Below are 24206 nucleotides of genomic sequence, written 5' to 3' on the forward strand. Positions count from 1 at the left end.
GAGATCACTTTATTTTGAATTACAATACATATTCTTGTAGATTTAGGCCACTTTAATTTTTTCAACTCATATAAAAACAATTTTTTACTGAGTTCTGAAAAAAAAATTCCTTTGTGTATTATCCATTAATGCAAAAACACAAGTGTACTGAAAAAGTACAGTTTCTATTGACTTTTATTTAGGTGTGATAGATTATGCAATGCTCCCCAGACATTGTTGGACAACATAATTGTGTTAAATGCAATCTACAACTGTCAATTTACCACTTTTATGGCTTTATTAACAACACCTTCAGTGTCTTCCTTTCCTTAAACGAGTAACAGCATTTACTTGTACTGTGGTCTGGGTACCAACATCTATGTTTCTATGCAAACACAGCAGACAGCAAAGAATGCCAAGATTGCCAATGGTAAGGAAAACTTTGGAAGATGACAACCCTAAATGAATAAATTTAATCCTAATTGAAATCAAAATACAACCCAGACCTTTAAGGTAGCCATCTTCTTTTAAGTGCTATTCACTTTCTAAGATAGCTGAAGATTGTACTCGTATTGCCGTTAATTCGCTAAATGTTTAAATTCTATATACAGCGTTGCTACGTATTTGTATCATAATAATTGCAAACCAATTTGTAGTTTAAACAGTTTTATAATTATTTTATAGGTATCTGTATAAGATTTGTTTATCATTAAAACAAAAATATAAATTATATTTTTTATTTTCAATAATGATCCCAATTATTACTGTAAAACATATTTAAAATATAATTATGTGGTTATCTCCGCCGTCTGTCCATACGTCCGTCCTGGCCAATATCTCCTCCTACACTATTAGCACTAAAACCTTGAAACTTACACACATGGTATTTTTAGCATACGTGCGACAGTGCACTTTTTGGAATTTTGATCTGACCCCAGCTGGGTCAAAAGTTATGGGGGTTGGGGTGGGGCTGGGTCAGAGATTTTTACTCATTTTTTAAGGTTATTTTGGGGTTGGGGTGGGGCTGGGTCAGAGATTTTCACTCATTTTTTAGGTTATTTTACATTAACTTCTTAATTTCTAAACCGATTTACTTCAAATTGATACTGAACATCTCTTATGACAATACAGTCAAACTCAACTATGCATGGCCCCATTACCAACCCTGGGGCACCCCTGGGTCAAACATGCCGCTTGGGGATATGTGTCGGCCTCTGCCGCGCCATTTCTAGTTGTGCATACATTCAAATTAACCTTTACACAATTAATGGTCCTTTAGAGAAATGTTTACTCTGCATGTGACAGTATTGCTTGTAGCCATATTTGTGATGTATTTCATGTACAGAGACAGAATGACCAGTAGCGAAATTTAGCTGCCATTATTACTTAGGATGTTTTTGTGACACTTAATTGTTTATTTTATAAAAGTTATAAACAACACCAGCCGACTGTGCAAACAACACGGTCACTATAAGACTGTTCTCACGCTTCACTGCGTGCCATAGTAAGGTAAAAAATATAGGGTGTTAAAACTAGTTAGAACCAGTTTTGCTAAAGTCATCGAATTCTTGTATTAAAATATGTCATTTAATGATCATGATCGTCAGACTTTTGGGAGCCATAGCGGAACCTCGATATATTGGACATTGCGATATATCGGACCATGACATATTAGAGTTGCAGTGTATACAGCAAACGCACACAGTATAAAGTATATCATCATGATAAAATTTGATGTTTACGTGTTGTTTTCAGCCATTTTTTTTTTTTACTTTTTTCAATTAAGATTGGAAACAGAGAAATGATGATATAAATTGAATACCAGAAAAGTGTTAAATACAGATCATCTACAGGGGTTTTTTTGGACTGATTTTATAGCTGAAATTTGTCTATGTTCCTTATGTGGCAAAAAATTCCCAATTTCCAAAATAAAAAATAAAAAAAAATTTTGAAAGAAGTGTCTAATCGTATTTTATCTCAATTGTAATTCAATTACATCTAACAAAGTAGTATATGATTTTTTTCTTTTAATTTGAATGATTATAAAGAGTTATATCAAATTTAGTATTTCCCTAATCAGTGGAGTCTTTTCGTGTGAAAACAAGATGCGTTTGTGAAACACAATGTCCCCCTATATGACGTTTGACCTTGTAGGATGACCTTGACCTTGATCCTTCACCACTCAAAATGTGCAGCTCCATGAGATGCACATGCATTTCAAATATAAAATTGCTAGCTTCAATATTGCAGAAGTGACATTACATGAGCAATTTTGATCCATATATTTGACCTTGAAGGATGACCTTGACCTTGAGCTTTCACCACTCAAAATGTGCAGCTCAATGAGATACATATGCATGCCAAATATCAAGTTGCTATCTTCAATATTGCAAAAGTTATTGCAAATGTTAAAGTTGGCGCAAACAGACAGACAGACAGACCAACCAACCAACCAACAGACAGGGCAAAAACAATATGTCCCCCACTACTATAGTGGGGGACATAAAAAGGCTAATGAATTTATTTTCCCAATTTCATAAAAATGCCGATAAAATTCCCATGGGTTATCTTCCCAAAAAAGTGGAGAAAAAATCTATTTACTCAGCACAAAAACATGAATCAAACCTGGTGCTTTAGGTTTTTGTACATGTAAGCTTCGCTTAATAAGCTTATCTTATCTTGCACTGGAAAAATGGGGTTAAATGCATGTGCATTAAATGTTTCACCATATAAGCCTGTGCAATTTGCACAGACTACTCAGAAAAGACACTTTCCGCCTATACCTGGATTGAGCCCATTTTCCCAGAGAGTCTCATCTGTATTCAACACGAACCTTATATTCTCTGCATACCTACCTTTAGTTAATATTTGTGTAAGAGAAAGAACAAGCTAACTTCAACTGCAGGGGCATAGCTGGGCATACGCAAATGCACAGGTGCATACGCTGTTTGGAAAAAATACAAAATTAAAGTGATCGAAAAATGCAATAAATGTGATACATTTTTCTATGCGAGAGATGTGTTTTCATATCGAAAACATTTAAACTGTCTTAAAGTGTTTTTTTTTAACTTCATAGAATACGCATGATTTAACTACCATTTTCAAGGTCACATTTCTTTTGGTGGTGACTATCCATAACATCATTATCGACTGCGCTTTCTCGTAGCTTTTTACTATGTATCCGAATGGATTGTTAACGATGCTGCCACTATGGAGCAAATGGCTCTCTGCCTTCGATTTTACAATGCAGAGAAAGCATGTCTCCAGTAGGAGTTCGTTGGGTTTGCCGAGTGTAAGTCTACCACCGGCGAAGCTCTGGCTAATGCCTTCCTCAAAAAACTTCAAGCTCTAGGAGTAAACATTCAGAAAATGTGCCAAGGTTATGATGGTGCTTCGAACATGTCCGGGAAGCAGAAGGGGGTCCAGGCTCACATCCAAGCCATCGTCAAGAGAGCTGTATACACTCACTGCAAGGCGCACTGCTTGAATCTCACCATTATACACGCCTCCGACTTGATGCACGCTAAGAACATGATGGCAACTGTCCTAACAATAGCGTTTGCCTTTGACTACTCTGCCCAACGGCTTTTGCGTTTCTATGAGAACTTGGAGACTGACGCCGTGGGCACATAAGAGATGGGTAGGAGAACAAAACTTGCAATGTCTTCTCATTCTGCTCTGCATGCCAGTATCGACAGCAACAGCGGGTCTGAGGTCTTTTTGTACAATGAGACAGGTAAAGACAAACCTCCGTAGCACCATGGGAATGGAGCATATGTCCGGTCTTGCCCTGTTGAATATACACCGAGAGCAAGAGATCGATCTGGAAGAGGTCGTTGACGTATTTGCCAGACGAAAGGTGCGCTGTTTGGCCCTTTTATTTCGTGTGTAATGTAATGTATGTAATACAGGAGACCGCGCATTATTTAGAATGTATACAGTTTACGTGTATTATTTTTCAAAAGTATTTTGCTATAGGTAGAGAATACAAGATGAGATGTAAGTGACTAGAGTTACCGAGTGAATATGATAGACATAGTTGCTATCTAAAATATTATTATATTTGACTTAATTATGTCTCTTTTATTTGTGTTTTAACAATACAAATTAAGCTCTAGTTACTTTCATCCAAAAGTGTTATGTCCTGTGTTATACCATACCATATCATGGTTTTATTTAGACATACATTTATGATATTCCCCGACAAAATTCTGGAATAAAAATCTTAAAGGAAAAACACGTTTTAAAATCTTAGACAAATGGTATCGTATCCAAGTTTATCACGCCATATTTTGCACAATAATATTGTCTGAAACCTCTCTCTGCACGTACAGCTTCATAGAGATAAAAAAAGCATGCCCCCGGACCCCCCTAGCACTGAAAATCAGCCTAGCTACACCCCTGAACTGATACTATTAACCAACACAGAGTATTTAATCATGATATAAGACAGCTACCTGAAAGACGATACTTTTGAGACTTCAAGTCAAGTGCTCTTGATACTAAAACCTTAATGATAAAGAAGAATTTGACCTAAATTAGTTAATAAAACCTTCAAAGACTGCTGAAAATCAATAAAGAATCATTTCATTTCACTTTCCAACATGATGAGAGTCTAATATTTGTGACATATTGTGACCTTTGATAATTGAACAACTGTATTTGCTCAATATATTGTGACGGTTGAGAACAGAACAGTTGTATTTGCTCAACATATTGTAACTTTTTAAAACAGAACAGCTGTATTTGCTCAACATATTTTGGGGGTTGAGAACAGAACAGCTGTATTTGCTCAACATATTGTGAGGGTTGAGAACAGAACAGCTGTATTTGCTCAACATATTGCGAGGGTTGAGAACAGAACAGCTGTATTTGCTCAACATATTGTGAGGGTTGAGAACAGAACAGTTGTATTTGCTCAACATATTGTGAGGGTTGAGCACAGAACAGCTGTATTTGCACAATATATTGTGACGGTTGAGAACAGAACAGTTGTATTTGCTCAACATATTGTAATGGTTGATAACAGAACAGCTGTATTTGCTCAACATATTGTAATGGTTGAGAACAGAACAGTTGTATTTGCACAATATATTGTGACGGTTGAGAACAGAACAGCTGTATTTGCTTAACATATTGTAATGGTTGATAACAGAACAGCTGTATTTGCTCAACATATTGTGACAGTTGAGAACAGAACAGCTGTATTTGCTCAACATATTGTAATGGTTGAGAACTGAACAGCTGTATTTGCTCAACATATTGTGAGGGTTGAGAACAGAACAGTTGTATTTGCTCAACATATTGTAATGGTTGAGAACTGAACAGTTGTATTTGCTCAACATATTGTGATGGTTGAGAACAGAACAGCTGTATTTGCTAAACATATTATGATGGTTGAGAACAGTACAGTTGTATTTGCTCAATATATTGTGACGGTTGAGAACAGAACAGCTGTATTTGCTCAACATATTGTGACGGTTGAGAACTTAACCGCTGTATTTGGCCAACATATTGAGATGGTTGAGAACCCAACATTGTATTTATTCAACATATTGAGATGGCTAAGAACAGAACAGCTGTATTTGCTCAACATATTGTGATGGTTGAGAACAGAACAGCTGTATTTGCTAAACATATTGTGACAGTTGAGAACAGAACAGCTGTATTTGCTCAACATATTGTGATGGTTGAGAACTGAACAGCTGTATTTGCTCAACATATTGTGACGGTTGAGAACAAAACAGCTGTATTTGCTCAACATATTGTGACAGTTGAGAACAGAACAGCTGGATTTGCTCAATATATTGTGATGGTTGAGAACAGAACAGCTGTATTTGCTTAACATATCGTGACGGTTGAGAACAGAACAGTTGTATTTGCTAAATATATTGTGAGGGTTGAGAACAGAACAGCTGTATTTGCTCAACATATTGTGACAGTTTAGAACAGAACAGTTGTATTTGCTCAATATATTGTGAGGGTTGAGAACAGAACACCTGTATTTGCTCAATATATTGTGAAGGTTGAGAACAGAACAGCTGTATTTACTCAACATATTGTGACCGTTGAGAACAGAACAGCTGTATTTGCTCAATATATTGTGAGGGTTGAGAACAGAACAGCTGTATTTGCCCAACATATTGTGACAGTTGAGAACAGAACATTTGTATTTGCTTAATATATTGTGAGAGTTGAGAACAGAATAGCTGTATTTGCTCAATGTATTGTGATTGTTGATAACAGAACAGCTGTATTTGCTCAACATATTGTGATGGTTGAGCATTGAACAGTTGTATTTGCTCTACATAATAATGGCACACTTATATTAATTGAAGTTTCACGCTTTATAGCATTTATGTAAATTTTTACCCACTAAAATTACACCGGTAGAGCAAATTGACAAACATTGATCAGTTTAGTTAATTACACCTGCAAATTATTAAATGCTGCTAAAGCCGTTGCTAATGATCTTTTGTTTTCATCTTTATCTTAACAAAGTAATGCATTAAAACATTGCCAAGTTCCAATCTTTGTTCTAACAAGTTATAAATTCAACTTAATTTCTTATTACATGTCAGTCCCACTAGCATGCCAAATACCAAGATTAGCAGCCCATTATTTCTAGAACAACCACTCATAGAGGGGACAGGATACCAACATGCAGATAAACATTGTACAAACTGGTTGCAGTAAACTATTAGTTTTCAGGATTGCAATCTTTCCAAAATGTCAAAAGGCCATTTTTCCAGCAACATTATAATTAAAATTCAGGGCCAAAACACTAACTTTAGGGAAAGGGCCACAGCCTTTTTTTTCTGGGAAAAAAGACACAATTTTCTTGCTTTGGGGAATGTAAAATACTGAGGCAGATTGGAAATTTAAAGCTGAAATAGAAAAAAAATGCCTGATATTCAGGCTTTATAAGATTGATGTGTATTGTTAACTCTTTGAAGGATTCATGTACAAATTACCAATAACAAGCATTTAAAACACTTCATAATCGTATCCATTGCTCTAATTGACTATTCATAAATGCAACACTATTTTGAATATTTGTTTATGTTTTTTTTAAGGAGGTGATGTGGCATGCCTTTGTGTTGAATGGAAGATTAAGAGCTTTTGATGCAAGTCGTATTGATGTAACCCAAGCAGTTAACTTGGGTTAACCCTGAATTTCAACCTTCTGAATTATACTTTGAAGTCAAAAAGTAGGTCAAAGCAAAAAAAATGAGGTCAACTGATGTGGGTGTGTTGAGAGTCACAGTTCAAATATAACATACATGCAAGCATCACAGCTTTGTGGCCAGCAGTTATCATGATAGACAAAAAGCTTCATTTAGGATCAACAACACAATTTAACCTTTTGAATTAATTTGTGTAGTCCAAAAGTAGGTCAATGTCAAGGTCAACAAGAGCTGTCAGAGGACACTGAGAGCTGTCAGAGGACACTAAGAGCTGTCAGAGGACACTGAGAGCTGTCAGAGGACACTGCGAGCTGTCAGAGGACACTGAGAGCTGTCAGAGGACACTGAGAGCTGTTAGAGGACAGCGGGCTCGACTATTCGAGTGCTTGGCAGTATAACGGAAGCCATCATGGGGAAATGGTTCATATTCAATAATTTATTAGAAAATCTTTCAAAAATAAAAAAAGGAAAAAAAAATTGGGGGGGGGGGTTTAGAGGGGGGTATAATGTGGGGTGTGGTCATTTATTTGATGATCTTTCAAAAATAAAAAAAGGAAAAAAAAATTAAAAAATTTGTGTGGGGGAGGTGGGGGGGCATGGATCTGGGTTGGGGCCTGGGGTATTGTTTGGGTGGAATCCATTGTGGTATTCAGGTAAGCGTTGTTCTGTCAAAGTATTAATAAAATCTGATCATAAATAAAGAAGTTCTGGCAATTTATGCAAAATGTTCAATTATGTAAGTATAAAAGGGGCCATAATTGTGTCAAAATGCTTGAAACAGTTGTCTGCTCTTGTTTATAGGTTGGGGTCATGTTGGTAAACAAGTATGCAAAATATAAAAGCAATTTGTCAAAGGACATAGGAAATATTTGGGGTAATACGCAAACTTTAACATAGATTTATCAATAATATGCATATTCTAAGTATAAAAGGGGCAATAATTCTGTCAAAATGATTGATAGAGTTGTCTGCTCTTGTTTATAGGTTAGGGTCATGTTGGTAAAGAAGTATGCAAAATATGAAAGCAATATGTCAAAGGACATTGAAAATATTTGGGGACTAGTACGCAAACTTTAACAATTGCTGCATATTCTAAGTGGAAAAGGGGCCATAATTATTACAAAATGCTTGATAGAGTTGTCTGCTCTTGTTTATAGGCTGGGGTCATGTTGGTTAACATTGGGACATTGAAAATATTTGGGGGTAGTACACAAACTTTAACATTTGCACGCTCACGGAAACGCAAACGCCAATGGCAACACCAACGCCGACGCCGGGTGAGTAGGATGGCTCCACTTTATATATTTCATATATAATAGTTGAGCTAAAAATGCATGAAAGTATAATAGCTTCGAAGAAAGAATTACTGATATTATTATGTTATGTGAAATGTTTCATTTTGGGTTAACCTTGTTCGGAACAGCGTTGCAACTAAAAGACTGGCCAATCATTATATGTGTGTCCAGCATCAGTAGAGGCAGAGGGCAATAAAAAAGACATATATTTGGAATTTTTGACAAAATTTTGAACGTTATCATTCTGCCAATCTGTTAACAAATCTCTTTAAGATAAACCTACGACACTTATCACATAAGACCCGAGGGGGAAAATAAGTCAGTTTTAATGTGTTTTTATAAATCAATAGTCTTATATAAGAAAATACTCAATAAAATCTCGCATGACTGAAGACATATGGTACTTGTTAACCCATGACTGAAGACATATGGTACTTGTTAACCCATGACTGAAGACATATGGTACTTGTTAACCCATGACTGAAGACATATGGTACTTGCTAACCCATGACTGAAGACATATGGTACTTGTTAACCCACGACTGAAGACATATGGTACTTGTTAATAGTTCTTATATTAACTGCATCAGTGTTAAGACCGATAAATCACTGGAACCAACACTTTAATTATCAAAACTGAATGTGATACGTTAAACTGTGAAAACATGTAATTTCTGAGAAATGTATGATTTATGAAGCAGGAAACAAGATAGAAAATACAGTGTTTGCTTTCTCAAATAACCAATATTGTGTTCTGTTTCCAAGTATATGAATCATTAACTGGTAATTATAGTGTGCGCATATGTATCTAAAAATGTTGAATCATAAAAGATGTACGAATCTTCTAATATAAATTTGAAAGTGGTGTATAAATGATCAATTTCGCTTATTTATAGGACGAAAATGGCTTTCAATGCTAAAGAAATCAGGGAATTTATGGATACAACTCTTACCTAACATTGCGGTATCATGGAAATAGCTATGAAGAGATCTTGAGGAAACACCATATACATGAAGACTCATAGCTACACTGAGGCCCTATGAGGCAGCTGCCTTGGCTTTCATTTGCAAAGCAATCAGGCAGCTGCCTTGGCTTTCATTTGCAGCGCAATCAGGCAGCTGCCTTTGCTTTCATTTGCAGCGCAATCAGGCAGCTGCCTTGGCTTTCATTTGCAGTGCAATCAGGCAGCTGCCTTGGCTTTCATTTGCAAAGCAATCAGGCAGCTGCCTTGGCTTTCATTTGCAGCGCAATCAGGCAGCTGCCTTGGCTTTCATTTGCAGCGCAATCAGGCAGCTGCCTTGGCTTTCATTTGCAGCGCAATAAGGCAGCTGCCTTGGCTTTCATTTACAGTACAATCAGGCAGCTGCCTTGGCTTTCATTTGCAGTGCAATCAGGCAGCTGCCTTGGCTTTCATTTGCAGCGCAATCAGGCAGCTGCCTTGGCTTTCATTTGCAGCGCAATCAGGCAGCTGCCTTGGCTTACATTTGCAGCGCAATCAGGCAGCTGCCTTTGCTTTCATTTGCAAAGCAATCAGGCAGCTGCCTTGGCTTTCATTTGCAGCGCAATCAGGCAGCTACCTTGGCTTTCATTTGCAAAGCAATCAGGCAGCTGCCTTGGCTTTCATTTCCAGCGCAATCAGGCAACTGCCTTGGCTTTCATTTGCAAAGCAACCAGGCAGCTGCCTTGGCTTTCATTTGCAGCGCAATCAGGCAGCTGCCTTGGCTTTCATTTGCAGTGCAATCAGGCAGCTGCCTTGGCTTTCATTTGCAGTGCAATCAGGCAGCTGCCTTGGCTTTCATTTGCAGTACAATCAGGCAGCTGCCTTGGCTTTCATTTGCAGTGCAATCAGGCAGCTGCCTTGGCTTTCATTTGCACCGCAATCAGGCAGCTGCCTTGGCTTTCATTTGCAAAGCAATCAGGCAGCTGCTTTGGCTTTCATTTGCAGCGCAATCAGGCAGCTGCCTTGGCTTTCATTTGCAGGGAAATCAGGCAGCTGCCTTGGCTTTCATTTGCAGTGCAATCAGACAGCTGCCTTGGCTTTCATTTGCAGCGCATTCAGGCAGCTGCCTTGGCTTTCATTTGCAGAGCAATCAGGCAGCTGCCTTGGCTTTCATTTGCAGGGCAATCAGGCAGCTGCCTTGGCTTTCATTTGCAGCGCAATCAGGCAGCTGCCTTGGCTTTCATTTGCAGTGCAATCAGGCAGCTGCCTTGGCTTTCATTTGCAGTACAATCAGGCAGCTGCCTTGGCTTTCATTTGCAGTGCAATCAGGCAGCTGCCTTGGCTTTCATTTGCAACGCAATCAGGCAGCTGCCTTGGCTTTCATTTGCAAAGCAATCAGGCAGCTGCCTTGGCTTTCATTTGCAGCGCAATAAGGCAGCTGCCTTGGCTTTCATTTGCAAAGCAATCAGGCAGCTGCCTTGGCTTTCATTTGCAGCGCAATCAGGCAGCTGCCTTGGCTTTCATTTGCAAAGCAATCAGGCAGCTGCCTTGGCTTTCATTTGCAGCGCAATCAGGCACCTGCCTTGGCTTTCATTTGCATCGCAATCAGGCAGCTGCCTTGGCTTTCATTTGCAGTGCAATCAGGCAGCTGCCTTGGCTTTCATTTGCAGAGCAATCAGGCAGCTGCCTTGGCTTACATTTGCAAAGCAATCAGGCAGCTGCCTTGGCTTTCATTTGCAGCACAATCAGGCAGCTGCCTTGGCTTTCATTTGCAGCGCAATCAGGCAGCTGCCTTGGCTTTCATTTGCAGAGCAATCAGGCAGCTGCCTTGGCTTTCATTTGCAGAGCAATCAGGCAGCTGCCTTGGCTTACATTTGCAAAGCAATCAGGCAGCTGCCTTGGCTTTCATTTGCAGTGCAATCAGGCAGCTGCCTTGGCTTACATTTGCAGTGCAATTAGGCAGCTGCCTTGGCTTTCATTTGCAGAGCAATCAGGCACCTGCCTTGGCTTTCATTTGCAAAGCAATCAGGCAGCTGCCTTTGCTTTCATTTGCAGTGCAATCAGGCAGCTGCCTTGGCTTTCATTTGCAGCGCAATCAGGCAGCTGCCTTGGCTTTCATTTGCAAAGCAATCAGGCAGCTGCCTTGGCTTTCATTTGCAGCGCAATCAGGCACCTGCCTTGGCTTTCATTTGCATCGCAATCAGGCAGCTGCCTTGGCTTTCATTTGCAGTGCAATCAGGCAGCTGCCTTGGCTTTCATTTGCAAAGCAATCAGGCAGCTGCCTTTGCTTTCATTTGCAGTGCTATCAGGCAGCTGCCTTGGCTTTCATTTGCAGAGCAATCAGGCACCTGCCTTGGCTTTCATTTGCAGTGCAATTAGGCAGCTGCCTTGGCTTTCATTTGCATCGCAATCAGGCAGCTGCCTTGGCTTTCATTTGCAGTGCAATCAGGCAGCTGCCTTGGCTTTCATTTGCAGTGCAATCAGGCAGCTGCCTTTGCTTTCATTTGCAGTGCAATCAGGCAGCTGCCTTGGCTTTCATTTGCAGTGCAATCAGGCAGCTGCCTTGGCTTTCATTTGCAGTGCAATCAGGCAGCTGCCTTGGCTTTCATTTGCAGTGCAATTAGGCAGCTGCCTTTGCTTTCATTTGCAGTTCAACCAGGCAGCTGCCTTGGCTTTAATTTGCAGTGCAATCAGGCAGCTGCCTTGGCTTTCATTTGCAGAGCAATCAGGCAGCTGCCTTGGCTTTCATTTGCAGCGCAATCAGGCAGCTGCCTTGGCTTTCATTTGCAGCGCAATCAGGCAGCTGCCTTGGCTTTCATTTGCAGGGAAATCAGGCAGCTGCATTGGCTTTCATTTTTACAAAAAAACTTGACAATCATAATGAGCTGCATTTTGGAAAACTGGGCTCAATACATATGGGTTTTATTACAGATTCGCCTGTGCAGTCCACACATGCTTATCTGGGTTGACATTTCCCACTTGTATGGACCTTTTGGAAACACTGGGCTTAATACATGTGCAGCCCACACAGAATAATCTAGGATGACACTTTAAACTTTTATGGAATGTTTTATTTACAGGAAGTCTGTTCTAAACAAAAGATCAGTGCAGCTATGACACTGCATGGCAATGAAATTGTAGGCATTCCAAGATAAAATTACATTTATTCCTTACATAGATCAAGCTAGATCTAGCAAAATTTAAAGGCTATGAATGCAATATCCTGAATGATATTTCTTACATACATTTAGTGTGTCTCATAATGTGCCCTCATCCTTGCTTTAGTGAAGGATGAGGGTCATAATTAGAGTAAAGCTGGAGGCTGAGCATGTATACAATAGCATTATGTTCGGAGTCGTTCGAACAAATCGATTAATTCTCCGAACATAATGCTATTGTATACATGTGAAGCCGAAGTCATTTACGAAAAATAATGGAGGTATATTTATAGGAGTATCAAAAATTTTAGCAACTTATGAGGTCCTTTTTCGTTGACGTATAGTTCCTGTTAAATTATAAGATTATCAATGAAATTACAGTAAATGAATGTTTTGAAAAGCAATCTGTAAAAGCAAACAGATGATAAATCAAGTGCAATTCTTATCAACATAATGTGTATGTATTATTCAGTATAATATACAAATGCCATAACAATGAAATAAACAGTTCAATTATAAATAATTACCTCTTTCTTTTAAAAACTTTTGATTCTTTCACTTGGGGTTGAGAGATGATACAATAAAACATGTTTATGTGTAGGACATGTTGACCAGACAGGAATAAACCAATTTAAGGTACAATTAACTACACATTTGACAGAAAAAAAGCCCCAGAACAAAAGCAACTTTAAAAGTCAATACAAAATTATTTTTTTTATTAAGTCCTTAATTTTTACATCAAGAAAAACCTTGAAGCCATAAGTATTTTACAAAGCTATTGATGTGTGCAAAACATTTGTCCTGGAGAATGACTTGTTTATGTTTGTTTGGTGTGGAGTGAAGAAACAATATTGCTTGCAATATCAATTTGTTCCAGAGCAAATCCAATCATTGTTAAGCCTCGTATAACCTGGATCAGGCAAAAATCTCTCGTATGTTTTTGTCAACGTTGGTTGTCTGTCTCTTAGACACCGCTGTAGTCTGTTGCGTGATCAGAAACTAAACCATGCATTGGAATTAATTAAAGGTCAATGAAATTATATTTTCCCATTTTTCTTTTCATAGCATTACAGACTACTCTACTGTTTCTTTGAACAAAAGCACACTTTTATTTTTTTTATGCAAACCTTTTACACTGCTTAAAGTGCCACATTTATTAGGGATTTTAATACAAAATGTATGTTTTTACCCAAATATAATTTTCCTTATACATTTAATATATTGCCTTATACACTTATTGTCCACTAATTTGATGTTCTATCATATGTATTCGGATACCATGAATGTTTGAGGCACTGTAAAACTACATAATAATGGAGTGTTTAACCCATTTATGCCTAGCGTCTAGAAAAAAGGCCTTGGCAAACAGCGTAGACCCTGATGAGACGCCGCATCATGCTCTTTGCTTAAAGGAATTTATGTAAGAAATATTCTAAATACATGTATAGAAATAAATATACTAGACATCCCAAATTTTGGAAATAAATTGATCCAATTTAGATGGATGGAAGAGTCCACTCAGCATAAATGGGTTAAAGCAAAACAGTGACAATACTAAGGCAGAGAGTCAAGGCTATAATTATATATACACATGGGGGATGGGTGGATGCCTTACTTAGGTATAAATGCATGTACAATGTATACTGCATGAAAGAAGAAAGCTTTCAAAAACACAAATCCAATGGGACAGTATTGACCGATATTCTTTGTCAAAGCCTATCAGTGCATAAAATCATCTCAACAGAATCGTTTCCAGTATGCTGCACAATGGTTAACAAGTGAGTAGCATAATTAATAATGCAATGATTGTCAGCAAGAAGACAGCACATTTATTAGATAATATCTTTTCTGTTCTGCTACATAGCTTCCAAGAAAATAAAGAAATTGGAAGAAAGCTAGGTATACCTTTGTATCAATAAGATCAAACTTATGACGACATTAACTCTTATGCTCTACTGGTCTGGAGTATTTCTCTGACGTAAGTTACTTTTTTGTTTAAAAACTTTCAAAATAATACGTAATATTTTATATAAAAAAATTACTGATACATTCTGGGTTTGTCATCTACAAGGGAATGTAAACAAAACATTTTTTGATGTGCGCTTGCGTATGTACGAGGGCCGTATTATGGGGTCATTAAAGGGAGGTAATTTTCCACTTTACAGAAGTATTTACCGGACATATAAATTGAGTATTTTTAAAAAAACAAGTTTAAATAAAACTTTTAACATAAACATTAAAATGACATTAATTTGATAGTGAAATATGTCGCATTCTGAGTGTGTAAATAGATTATTTTTCAAGGCAGAAAATCCAAACAGTAAATTTATAATTTCAATGAAATTGTTTCTATTATATATAATTGTTTACTTAGTACATTTTGTGAGCAATTCAGATATATGTATACAACAAATTGTGTGGAATTATAATGTAAAAAATCTATAATTTAAATCATGTGTGCGTGTCAAACACATTAGTTTTACGTAAAATAAGAGATTGTCATACAAGTAATTGAGACCTGCTCTATTACAGTAGACGAACAAAAATCTCAAGCAGACAGTTCGGGTTTCAGTAAGGGATTTCTTTTGAGTATGCGCGGGCTATTAATATCCCCCACATGGAGGGTCGCATTACATTCTGACGAAATTTGAAAACATCACACTTGTTTAACTTTAATACAAGCATTTAACGAATTTTTGCTGTCAACTTCAAGAAAACAAACATCTGTAAGTATCTGATGAAGCAAATTGCATTGCAGCGTTACAATACACAAAATAAATAGAACGTCCGGTAAATACTGCTGTCCGACAAATACTCGCTAACCAGTACATGTGATAAAAATATATATATACATACATCTTAATCTCCTTGTCTAAAACTCAGTAAGGTTAAATATCCTTTTAGGCAATAGTTTCACAATTGATTTCAATCTTGGTCATCATGCAGGATCAAAGGTTAACACTTGAACCGCTAAGGGCCTAAGGCAATCCATCATATACTAATGAGGCTGAGTTTAAGTGATACATCAATACATGTGTTTTCAGCAATTTTAATCAAAAAAACAAAAACATTTCAAATTATTTCATCTTTTGGCTTAATCTAAATATTAGGTTTACAGTGTCTCTATTTCTTGAGCGTTATTTATCTCTTTTATAGTAATAATAAGTTGTATAATAGTTTGCATCTATAACAACTTGAAAATGTGTCAATGCCCCCACAACACATGTGTGACACAGACAAATCCCTTATATATTCTACTGTGGGTAAAAACTGGTTGCAGTTCAAAATTCTTTTCTTTACAATCATCTGTTAATTAGGTCATTCATCTGTGACTGTTTTAGTAATTTTCACCCTGTGGTTAAAGGAATTAGAAACAAAAAAGTTGGGACTATAAGCCATGGAAAAAATACAAAAGGTCCTTTATTCTGCGGTCCTTTATTCTGCCAAAACTAGTGCAGCCTAAGGCTAGTATTCCATCTATCCGCATCCGTATCCGCATCCGCAAAATCATAATACGGACACTATATTCCATTTATCCGAATCCGTATCTGTATCCGCAAAACCATAATGAGGACGCTATATTCCATTTATCCGCATACGTCGAACGTATCTTTCTTTTTTGGGAAAAAAAATATATGGATAAAACAGAAAATTATAATTGAGATAATTATTATGAAGGACAACCGTGAATTTAAGTAGATATAAGGTACAAATCAGCATTCTGCCTGTATAAGAAAACAAATGGTAAATACCTGAAACATCTTCTAGTGCCTTGGCTATGCTTTTCCAAACATTTGAAGTGAAATCAGAGTCCCGAAATGCAGAACTGCGTTGGTTGTAAAATTCCAGGTAATTTTCCACCAATTCGATTAGTTTTTAAGTTGATTTTTGAGGCGACAGCTTTCCTCATCGTACTAATGCTGTCCGTATCTTGTCCGCATCCACATTAAAATGCTCACTTGAGCGTTCTTTTGCGGACGCCTATTGCGCGTGCGGATATGCGGATGCGGATGAATGGAATAAGTGCGGTGCATTTCAACTGGTTCTATTGTTTTTGCGGATGCGGATGCGAATGCGGATACAGACAGATGGAATAGTAGCCTAATTCCTTTCTTAATGTGCATCTAAACATTAAGTAAATTCAACTGTGAAAGTTAGATCAAGATCCACTGATTTTAAAACATAACATATTCTTCATGATAATTCAGCTTGTCACAGCCAATTTTTTTATATTTATCATCAACGTTTTAAGGTCATTCAACTGTGAAAGTCTGGGCCAGATTGACCCGGTAGTAAGACAGTTGAAAACACAAACTTCAGGACAAAAACAAAAGTTATGGCAGGATGCATATTTCAGTTTTCAATTATTTCTGTAACCATAGGAACACAAATTTGGTCAGAAACACAATGCCCCCTACTGCGCCGCTTTGAAATAAAATTTCTATTTATCATTTGGCAGGTATAGAAATAATCTCACTTTAAAGCTTATAACTACCCTTGGATTTTGTCCAATCCAACCGGGGGGTGGGGGGGGTGGGGAGGGTCTCACATTCAATTATGACCATGTCAGACATCACTGACAACCAAGGCCTGTGGTTTAAAAGAGATCATAGCCAAAGTTCATCATGTATCTATGGACATAAGTCCACAGGTATGTAGTGAACCCTACCATTCACAAATTAGTACAGGAAAGAAATGAAAATTATATCATTAAAAAAAAAAAACTTTGGCAATTCAATCATTTGAGTTGTAAATAATCAAAATAAAAAATACGTACAGTAACTGTGAAAAGAACTTAAATTCTTGGTAAGGAAATATATAATCTGAGATTTATAATTATATAAATTACTTCCCTTGAAAATAATTGTCTCTAACAAATCTCTATTTTTAGTAGCAAACAAGGGCTGTTTGTAAAACATGCATATGGGCTGTCAGTTGTAGTGGCAGCCATTGTGTGAATACGTTTTTTTGCACTGTGACCTTGACCTTTGACCTAGTGACCTGAAAGTCAATAGGGGTCATCTGCAAGTCATGATCAATGTACCTATGAAGTTTCATGATCCTAGGCGTAAGTGTTCTTGAGTTATCATCCGGAAACCATTTTTCTAAGTTGAGTCACGGTGACCTTGACCTTTGACCTAGTGACCTGAAAATCAATAGGGGTCATCTGTGAGTCATGATCAATGTATCTATGAAGTTTCATGATCCTAGGCATAAGCGTTCTTGAGTTATCAACCGGAAACCATTTTACTATTTCGGGTCACCGTGACCTTGACCTTTGACCTACTGACCTGAAAATCAATATCTGCAAGTCATGATCAATGTACCTATGAAGTTTCATTATCCTAGGCATAAGCGTTCTTGAGTTATCATCAGGAAACCGTTTTACTATTTCGGGTCACCATGACCTTACCTTTGACCTAGTGACCTCAAAATCAATAGGGGTCATCTGCAAGTCATGATCAATGTACCTATGAAGTTTCATGATCCTAGGCATAAGCATTCTTGAGTTATCATCCAGAAACCATTTTACTATTTCGGGTCACCGTGACCTTGACCTTTGACCTAGTGACCTCAAAATCAATGGCGGTCATCTGCGAGTCATGATCAATTTACCTATGAAGTTTCATGATCCTAGGCCTAAGCGTTCTTGAGCTATCATTCAGAAACCATCTGGTGGACGGACATATACGGACATACGCACCGACATGAGCAAAACAATATACACCCTCTTCTTCGAAGGGGGGCATAATAACTAAAAGCCACTACCGTGACTGTAGATTCACCACTCAAAATGTGCAGCTCCATGCGATACACATGCATGCCAAATATCAAGTTGCTATCTTCAATACTGAATAATTATCTCCCTTTAAAGCTTATTACTTCCCTTGGATTTGTATTTTTGACCTAAGACCTTGAAGGATGACCTTGACCTTGAATTTTTACCACGATGTGTTTGTCAGAAACACAATGCTGCATACTGCGCCGCTTTGATTTATTTAACAAACATATATAATTTTGCAGGTCAGATAATTATGTCCATTTAAAGGGACTGTCAACCACGACGACGAAGAAAACAAAAGTTGTAAAATACCTTAATCTTTTACAATTATTAGTTAATATTGATTAAAATATCAAGACTGATATATTACATTACTTCAAAAAAATAAATAAGTTTTTATATTTTCAGTATATTTGGCAATAAATTTTACTAGGTATGTCTACCAGGTAACTTACCAGTTAACTATAAATAACGCCAGTAGATTGATCATCATCGTCACGTGGTAAACGCAGGAATGCAAATTGTGCATGCGTGTGAATTGTATATATCTAATATATAAAATGATCAATCTACTTGCGTTATTTATAGTATGTATATCGTTATGTCACATATTTTCGCGATGTACTTTCGATTTCACATCGCGACATTCTATTACTGAATATACTGAAAATATGAACTTTTTTCAAGTAATGTAAGATACCAGCTGTGATATTTTAATAAATAAAATCTAATAATTGTGACATAATACGGTATTTTTGAACTTTTGAACTGACCCAACATGACCCATATGCGAACTTGACCTAGATATTGCCTAGATACAACTTCTGACCAAGTTTCGTAAAGATGGGATAAAAACCATTTGAATTAGAGAGCAGACACGAAAAGTGTGACAGACTTACAGACAGACGGACAGTGCGAAAACTATATACCTCCTTTTCTTGAAAAGGAGGCATAAAAATATTAAAACAAGAGTTCCAGAGTCGAGGACATATGCCCCCCCCCAATCCCCCCCAAAAAACAGGGCTTTGAACAAGTGACCCCAATTTCAATAGCGGTCATCTAGTGTCCAAGGCCAATGCACATATGAAGTATCAAGCAAATCCGCCAAATGGTTGCAGAGTTATTGATCTGAAACATTTGTTATACTTATTGTGACATTGAACTTGACCTTTGAGCTAGTGACCAAAATTTCAATAGGAGTCATCTGTCCAAGGCGAATGCACAAATGAAGTATCAAGCCAATCTGCAAATTCGTTGACGAGTTATTGATCGGAAATGATTCTAATACTTATTGTGACAATGACCTTGACCTTTGACCTAGTGACCCCAATTACAATACTGGTCATCTAGTGTCTGAGGCTTATGCACATGTGAAGTATCAAGCAAATATCGGTCAAACTGTTGATGAGATATGATCGTAAACGAACTGGTCTACCGACAGACATACCGACTGACAGACAGACCAACATCCAGCAAAACAATACACCCCCTCTTCTTCAAAGAGGGATATAATAAAATGCGTAGTCCCCATGATGGCCCTCTATCCACATACGAAAATTCACTTACATAAGTAATTATTGCAGTAGTTTTCAATTATTTCTGTAACCATATAGCATCTGTTTACAACCGCAACCACACAAGGACAGGGGACGTGGTTAACCTAAAGTCCCTCCGGTTACACCAGATGGGACTCAACACTGCTATTCACCAAATTGAGAACAGGTCCATTTCAATAAATGACAACATAGAAGATATGAATTAATCACATAAAACTTCATGGGAGACAATGAACATTATTAAGGGACTTGTAGACAAAACAAATCAGGTCCAAAAAAAGAACTTGTGAGGGCAATTTTACTTGAATATCAACCAGCATCAGATTTCTTAATATCTTCCTCTCAAAAGAAACATTGTATGTGCTGCCTTCTTTTTTACAAGAGACACAAATAATAACATTGGTTTCTAATTCGCTTAATGAGTTCAGATCGAATTACTGCAATTTCCATTGAATTCCATACATGTTGGGAGCCAAAGAACACCATAGTTAATTTGTTATATGAATATGCTCACAATAAATATAATCCTGCTCAATTAATCCGATAAGTTAAACTCTTCCCCATAATTATTATAGGTTAAAAAAGAAGTGAAACATTGCCCATATGTTGTTTTTGTTAGCAAAGATTTTTTAAACTAAGTCAATGTTTTTAGGTTGTTTTTGTTTGGTGTTTTAAATCCCTTTTTTCATTAATTAGTCTCTTTTCTAATAAAAGTATAGATGTTTGTCTAAGGTGAACACTGATGGGGAGTTTGCATGGTCAACATAGTGACTACAGTACATACAATCAGTTTTATGGCAAATAGAGTGACCACATGCAATCAGTATTATGGCAAATATAGTGACCACATACAATCAGTTTTATGGCAAATATAGTGACCACATACAATCAGTTTCATGGCAAATATAGTGACCACATACAATCAGTTTCATGGCAAATATAGTGACCACATACAATCAGTTTCATGGCAAATATAGTGACCACATACAATCAGTTTCATGGCAAATGTAGTGACCACATACAATCAGTTTCATGGCAAATATAGTGACCACATACAATCAGTTTCATGGCAAATATAGTGACCACATACAATCAGTTTCATGGCAAATGTATTGACCACATACAATCAGTTTCATGGCAAATATAGTGACCACATACAATCAGTTTTATGGCAAATATAGTGACCACATACAATCAGTTTCATGGTAAATAAAGTGACCTGTGCAATCAGTTTCATGGTAAATAAAGTGACCACATACAATCAGTTTTATGGCAAATATAGTGACCACATACAATTAGTTTCATGGTAAATAAAGTGACCACATACAATCAGTTTCATGGTAAATAAAGTGACCACATGCAATCAGTTTTATGGCCAGCATACTGACCACATACAATCAGTTTTATGACCAGCATAGTAACCACATACAACTTGAGCTTTGTCACAGACGTGACGTATACCCCCATGTGCCGCATTGACACAGACTTTTTTGCATGCTGTCTCCACAAAACAAGAGAATCTAATTTTCTTCACAGAACAAGAGAATCTAATTTATGGCAATTTTTAAGAACTATTATGCCATTATCATTTATAGCCATTTTGACCTTTGAACTCTTGAATTCTTCCACATGACAAGCCGTCCTATGACTGTGAACAAAATTAATGTACAGAGTCATTTTAAAATCTCACAATGAATTAGGGCTGCAACGGGTACCCGAAATATCCAATGATATCGGATCCTACTTCAGATTCGCGGGTACGGATCCATCCCTGGAAATTTCGGTACCAAATATTTATTGTATAGTTGTATGTAACCTAGCGCTGTTTTCACGAGTATTGTTTTTTTATACAGACTGGTTCGATTTAAAAGATAAAAGAAACGTATATAAGTTGATATTTATTAACGTGTGACAGTCAAATAGCAGATCATTCGAGATCCTTCGGCTTTTATTGTATTATATGTGTCATTTGCAACAATTCGAAATCATGGAGGATTTACACATTACAAATGCAATTCATAATGGCAATAAGTAAGTTTTCAATCCTTATTGTCTTTCTGAGTTGTATTAAAAACAACTGTAGTGGATCCAGTGTGTCTGGAATGTAATTCAGGTAAATTTGCATAATTTCGCGACCTGTCCAATTGAGTTCCTGCATCATGTAAATTGTAATGTCTTGAAAGCATCATCTACTTAGTTTAAATGCTATTTTGTGATGCAAGGAACCTCAGTGCCCAGTGAGAGAATCTTCTGCACAGCAGGAGATCTCGCCAGTGCTTATAGGGCTTGCCTGGACCCGGACAATATTGAAATGCTAATTTTTGTGAAAACAAACATCAAACTGTATGAATAGTAAAAAGCATATGTTAACAAACAAACTATAAAGTGAATAATTGTTAAGGTTTCGTTTTATTTTGACATTGCTACAATGTTAAACGAGAACTTATATGGGGGTTTTTTGTTAATAAATGTTAAATGTTTTTTAGTCAAATTATACTTCTAAAACCATTGATTTCTTTAATTTAGACAGAAACTTCTAATTTTCTCTTATATGAGGGATCCGGATCCGAAAAACTGTAAGAAACCATATTTGGATTCGGATTCGGATCCGAACAAATATTTTGGATTCGTTGCAGCCCTACAATGAATGATATAGTTATGGTCCAGACATGATCATTTATTGCCATTTTTGACCTTTGAACTAAAAGTGTGACCTTAACCTTGGAGATATTGACGTAATTCTTTCGCAGGACACACCGTCCAATGATGGTGAACAAATGTGGCAAATGATTTTAAAATCTCACAAAAAACGACATAGTTATGGCCCAGACAAGCTCATTTTTGGCCATTTTTGACCTTTGAACTCAAAGTGTGACCTTGAACTTGGAGATATCGACATAATTCTTTAGCGCGACACACTGTCCAATGATGGTGAACAAATGTGCCAAATGATTTTAAAATCTCACTATGAACAACATAGTTATGGCCCGGACAAGCTCATTTATGGCCATTTTTTACCTATGAACTCAAAGTGTGACCTTGACCTTGGAGATATTGACGTAATTCTTTCGCGCGACACACTGTCCAATGATGGTGAATACATGTGCCAAATGATTTTTAAATCTCACAATGAACAACATAGTTATGGCCCGGACAAGCTCGTTTATGGCCATTTTTGACCTTTGAACTCAAAGTGTGACCTTGACCTTGGAGATATCGACGTAATTATTTCGCGCGACACACCGTCCAATGATGGTGAACAAATGTGCCAAATGATTTTAAATTCTCACAATGAATGACATATTTATGGCCCGGACAAGCTCATTTATGATCTTTAAACTCAAAGTGTGACCTCGACCTTGGAGATATCGACGTAATTCTTTCGCACGACACACCGTCCAATCATGATGAACAAATTTTCCAAATAATTTTAAAATCTCACCATAAATGACAAAGTTATGGCCCGGACAAGCATTTGACCTTAAAACTCCAAGTTTGACCTTGACATTGGAGATATCAACGTACTTTTTTCACACGACACACTGTCCCATGATGGTGAACAAATAAACCAAGTCATTTTAAAATCTAATGATAAATGACATAGTTATGGTCCAGACAAACTTTTGGTTTAAAACACACTAAGTGACCCTGTGACCTAGTTTTTGACCTGGCATCACCCATATTCAAACTTGACCTAGACATCATCTAGATACAACTTGTGACCAAGTTTGGTGAAGATCGGATGAAATTTCGGGACAGACCGACCGACAGACCGACAAAGTGACTCCTATATAGCCCCCATTACCAGTTATTGGGGTATAATCAGTTTTATGGCCAGCATAGTGATCACATACAATCAGTTTTATGGCAAATAGAGTGACCACATACAATCAGTTTTATGGTAAATAGAGTGACCACATACAATCAGTTTCATGGCAATTATAGTGACCACATTCAATCAGTTTTATGGCAAATAGAGTGACCACATACAATCAGTTTTATGGCAAATATAGTGACCACATACAATCAGTTTTATGGCAAATAAAGTGACCACATGCAATCAGTTTTATGGCAAATATAGTGACCACATGCATTTAATCAGTTTTATGGCAAATATAGTGACCACATGCAAATAGTTTCATGGCCAGCATAGTGACCACATACAATCAGTTTCATGGCCAGCATAGTGACCACATACAATCAGTTTTATGGCCAGCATAGTGACCACATACAATCACTTTCATGGCCAGCATAGTGACCACATACAATCAGTTCTACAGCCAGCATAGTGACCACATACAATCAGTT

General features: G+C 37.2%; 1 protein-coding gene across 1 annotated transcript in view; it reads right to left on the reverse strand.

Annotated features, from left to right (window-relative positions):
- Positions 1-24206, reverse strand: part of LOC127880959 (calcium/calmodulin-dependent protein kinase type 1-like) — an 82620-nt gene that overhangs the window by 51938 nt on the left and 6476 nt on the right. The window lies entirely within an intron of this gene.

This window comes from Dreissena polymorpha, chromosome 5 (genome assembly GCF_020536995.1).
Source record: "Dreissena polymorpha isolate Duluth1 chromosome 5, UMN_Dpol_1.0, whole genome shotgun sequence".
Classification (NCBI taxonomy): domain Eukaryota; kingdom Metazoa; phylum Mollusca; class Bivalvia; order Myida; family Dreissenidae; genus Dreissena; species Dreissena polymorpha.